Below are 5,155 nucleotides of genomic sequence, written 5' to 3'. Positions count from 1 at the left end.
AGTCGGAATGGAAGGGTGACGTATGAATTTATACAGAGCGTTAGTTTTTCGGAAATGAATGTGAATTTTGAGCCGGGACTGTATGCGTGTTATTTGTTGACTGGGCACGGTAGTATGAATGCATTTTTGTATGACCGTGGTTTGAGTGAGAGTAAGGAATGTTTGTGTGGTGCTGAGTGTGAGGATTGGAAGCACGTGTAGGGCCTAGCCCGACTAGCTCAGTCGGTAGAGCATGGGACTCTTAATCTCAGGGTCGTGGGTTCGAGCCCCACGTTGGGCGAATTTTCTTTCCCGGGGGATGGGCGCGAAAGCGCGGGCACGGGGAGGATACCGGAAGAATGCTTCGAGCGATTCCCGGTATCCTCCCAAAGCGTGCCGAAGGGTCACCGTGGGGTTTTTAGTGGGTAGGTCCCGCGCCTGTCGTTGTACGGGCGCGGGGAATCCCACACACCCCTCCCACCTCTCCCCAAGGAGGTGGGAGGGAGTCTTTCGAAGATTTTCCCCACGACAAAAAAAAAAAAAAAAAAAAAAAAAAAAAAAAAAAAAAAAAAAAAGCACGTGTAGGGCTTTGTGGCAGGAAACACACGGGAAACCTACGGCTATTCTGTCCGCCCAAGCGACCGAATGCTTGAAAATGAGTGTGGCGTACGCTAGGCGATACGAAGCTGTATTTTTCTGTACGCATCCGAAAGGGCCAAAATTAAGCTTTTCTGCGACGGCTCGTTATATGAGGAAATCCACAGAGTTTGTTAGAAAGTGGGTGAATCGACATAAGACAGTGAAAAACGTTGATGACTTTGAAGGAAGGGGGAAGAAACTTGGAACAGAGCGACAGGATAAAGTCATTCTAAAGCTGCGTCTCCAATGTATCGGCACGGCTCGCTATTTGTCATTCGGCATAGCACAGCGTCTCGACACAAGTCGGCACGCTGGGGCATGCCGGGCCGTGCCACTTCTATACACGGCTACATGGCCAGGCCATTTCTTTCTCATTCCATCAATAGTGAAACACAAAATATCTTTCGTTAACGGAGTTGATTTTTCTCATTATAAAAATCTTTTTATTCAATAAAAAATTAAGATCACCTTAATTTTTTTTAGTAAAATTGTATTCTTTTTTTTCATAAATCGATGCATCTTTGTATCCCCTTGAAAAAAAAATTAGAGGCTTTAGGTCGTAAATTTAATAATTTAGGAGTTATTTGTTTTGTCCTGAACTTCCATATACAGGGTGTTTGGCTACCCCTGGATGAAATTTTAATGGGAGATTCTAGAGATCAAAATAAGACGAAAATCAAGAATACTGATTTGTTGATGGAGGCTTCGTTAAAAAGTTATTAACGTTTAAAGTTCCGCCCATACTGAATTTTTTTTCTCGAAAATGCGCAGGATTTCGGGGGTATGTCTATTCACCAAAAATGATTGTAATTGACCCCCGCAACCAAAAATAATTTTTTCAGAATGATTTAAAATTTTTTATTTAATTTTTTAATAACTTTTTAACGAAGCCTCAGCCAACAAATTGATACTCTTGATTGTCGTTTTATTTTGGCCTCTAGAATCTCTCTGAAATTTTTCCCAGGGGTGGTCGAATACCCTGTACATACAAGGTGTTTGGACACCCCAGGGAAAAATTTTAATAGAGAATTCTAGAGGCCAAAATAAGACGAAAATCAAGAATACCAATTTGTTGATGGAGGCTTCGTTAAACAGTTATTAACGTTTAAAGTTCCGCCCATACTGAATTTTTTTTCTCGAAAATGCGCAGGATTTCGGGGGTATGTCTATTCACCAAAAATGATTGTAATTGACCCCCGCAACCAAAAATAATTTTTTCAGAATGATTTGAAATTTTTTATTTAATTTTTTAATAACTTTTTAACGAAGCCTCAGCCAACAAATTGATACTCTTGATTGTCGTTTTATTTTGGCCTCTAGAATCTCTCTGAAATTTTTCCCAGGGGTGGTCGAATACCCTGTACATTGTATAGTCCGGGTTACGATATAGCGAGGTCGAAAACTCGAATGGGTGTCAATGTTTACATGTTTCAGCTCCCAAAACAAGTGAATTGACAGAAATACGAGTAGCTAAGGCCCTTAGTATATGATCAAGGCTTAATTTGGTCAGGTCAGAAATTAATTTGTTTCTAAATTTAAGCAACTACAATTTCTTGTCGGTTAGATACTGATTAACTTCAATAGGAAACATTTTTTTGTCAGATCATCAACAGGGTCTAGAAAATCGTGGGGACTAGTTCATATGCCTCACCCAGTATAACAATAGATGTATCGCGTCTTGAATCAGATACGAATACTAACTCTGATTCAGATGTAGGCATAATATAATATATAATTGATTTAAAAAATATATTTAATGAAAAAATTCAAATAAGTGTTAATTTTGTATACTTTAACCCTATATTCTATGTACTCCAGTGATTAATTCGATTTTTTCAAGCATTCTCGATAAACTGACAAAAAATTTTCCAATAAAAGTTACTCAGTAATTATGTAACAACAAATGGTAAACGAAAAAATTGGCAAAAATCTTTTTATTCAATAAAGAATTAAGATCACCTTAACTTTTGTAATAAAATTGTATCTTTGTATCTCGATGATAGTTTTGGAACGAAATTGGTATGAATCTCTGAACATTGAGGACTCAACAGACTACTTGACTGATGTACTCTGCATTTTTTTTGTTTGTTTTTTGGGAATACAGAAGCAATAAAAGTTAACTGCCGGTCTTGGCACGATCTCTTTTGATGTTCACCGACATCGTGCCGATCGACTTGTCGGCATGTCATTCGGCTTTTCAAGCCATACTATCCGAGACGGTGTAGGTCTTTAGATTATTTGGCTTTGCTGATAAGTGCTTAGGTGCCGATTGGCCGTGCTAGATGACAAGCGCCGACACAGTGGAGACGCAGTTTTTGGCATTGCCGATCGGCCGTACCGAATGGCAAAAGCCGACGCAGTGGGAACGCGGCTTAAGACTGTTCGAAAAAAATCCGTCATTATCATTACGGCAAGCTCAAAAACAACTTGAAAAAAAGGAATCAAGCTTGCTGTTTCAACAATAAAAAGGCGATTAGAAGATTCCAACGTAAAAGATAGAAACACGATGCAAAAGCCTTTGCTCTCCGAGAAACACGTCAGTATGCGATATGCTTGGGCCCAGAAAAATATTGGTCGCAACTGGGACAATGTAATCTTTTCTAACAAGTCCTCGTTTTGGGCGTGGGTATCTAAAAAGAAAGCCAGGACCAACAAAGGCAATCCGATGCTACAACGAACTGTTAAGCATCCAGTTAAGGTCTATGTTTGGGGATACTATTGTTCTCTTGGTTTTAGAAATTTGTTCCTATTCACTGAAAATTTCAATGCTCAAAGGATGCAAAAAATTTATGAAAAATGCTTATTGAAATTCGCTAGAGTGTGGTTTGGTGAAGATAATGCTTCGTGGGTCTTACAAGAGGATAATGATTCGAAACACCGCAGCCGACTTTGCACCGAGTGGAAAAGAGAAACGGTATTAACCCTTAGAGTATGGAGTGACAAGATTAGTTTTTCTTTAATAACTTCGTAAATAATTTCTTTCTCTCTTTTTCCCTTCAGGTAGTCGAGTTTTATTTTAAATCCTGTGTTGAATTATTAACAAAAATTATCGTCAAGATATCCTTGTATATACAGTGACTCGCATTAATATTCGGACACCATGCTGTGTGCGAGATTATTGCTCTATATATTTGTTTACACTAGTGTTATTGAATTGTTTTTTTCGTAATATATTAAAACACTTATTGTAGTTAGTAGAAACATAAACTTTATTTATTTCACACACATAGTTTTTTGCAAAATACGTGATAAAGTCAAGAATGTCGAAATTTAACATCGCAAAAATATTCGGACATAACAGTTTATTGGCTGTAGTAAGTCGTTGGATCCAGTCGGTTATTTTGCTAGTGTACATTGTTTGTAAACATAACGTCTAGCGTGCATCCAAGAGTCAGTACTGTTATTGACTTCGTTAATAGTAGACGTATTATTAGTGAATATGGGACGAAAAGGCAAAAATACATCCTTTGAAATTCGACAACTGGTTATTTACCACAAAGAAAAGGGAAAATCATATCGAGAAATAGCCAAATTGCTAAATGTAAGCAAGAGTACTGTAGCAGATATTGTACACAGGTATATTCATGAAGATCGAATCGATTCAATTCGGCAAAAGGGACGTCCAAAATTATTAGATTCTCGCGAAGAACGCAAGATTGTTAGAAAAATAAAGAATGATCGTAAAAAAGTGCTATAAAACTAGCTGCCGAATTATTCCAAGAATCTGGAAAGAAAGTGCATCCCGACACAGTGCGTCGGGTATTAAAAAACCATGGATACAACGACAGGGTTCCACGAAGAAAACCATACATAAACGAAGTGAATCGTAAGAAACGATTAAATTTTGCTAAAGACTACGTTTCTAAAGACCAAACATGCTGGAACAATGTAATATTTGCGGATGAAAGCAAATTTAATCTTTTTGGGTCAGATGGACGAAGAACGATATGGCGTAAAGTCAACGAAGAATTGAAATTAAAAAATTTGAGAGCAACAGTGAAACACGGCGATGGCAGTGTAATGGTGTGGGGTTGCATCTCAACTGCAGGTGTTGGTGAACTAGTTTTTATCGACGGCATTTTAGATAAGATGAAATATTTAGACTTATTGAAACAAAATTTAATCAAAAGTGCTGTTAATATGAACATACGCAATAGTTTTAAGTTTTATCAGGACAACGATCCTAAGCACAAATCGAGAATCGTTCAGGAATACTTACTATATAACTGTCCTAAAGTGTTACACCCTCCGCCTCAATCGCCAGATTTAAATCCTATTGAGAATTTATGGAATCAATTGGATCGTAAAATTCGAACAACACCCATAAAAACAATAAAAGAATTAAAAGAACGTTTATTACAAGAATGGAAATGTATAACACAGGAATATTTAAATAAAATTATAACAAATATGCCCAAACGATTACAGGAAGTAATAAGACAAAAGGGTCAACCTACAAAATATTAATACTGTTCAAAAAATATATATATTTTATATAAAATTTATGTAAGTTATTCACTGTCCGAATATTTTTGCG

The 5,155-nt window shown here is 37.2% G+C and overlaps 1 non-coding gene across 1 annotated transcript; it reads left to right on the top strand.

The window, feature by feature from the left end:
- The first annotated feature begins 207 nt into the window (after positions 1 to 207).
- On the top strand, positions 208 to 280 carry Trnak-cuu (transfer RNA lysine (anticodon CUU)). Its single transcript has one exon. It is a non-coding gene; the product is annotated as a tRNA-Lys (tRNA).
- The last annotated feature ends 4,875 nt before the right edge of the window (positions 281 to 5,155 follow it).

The sequence above is a fragment of the Colletes latitarsis genome, chromosome 14 (assembly GCF_051014445.1).
Source record: "Colletes latitarsis isolate SP2378_abdomen chromosome 14, iyColLati1, whole genome shotgun sequence".
NCBI lineage: Eukaryota > Metazoa > Arthropoda > Insecta > Hymenoptera > Colletidae > Colletes > Colletes latitarsis.
The sequence above is the reverse complement of the archived record's forward strand: the minus strand, read 5'-3'. Positions and strand labels throughout refer to the sequence as shown.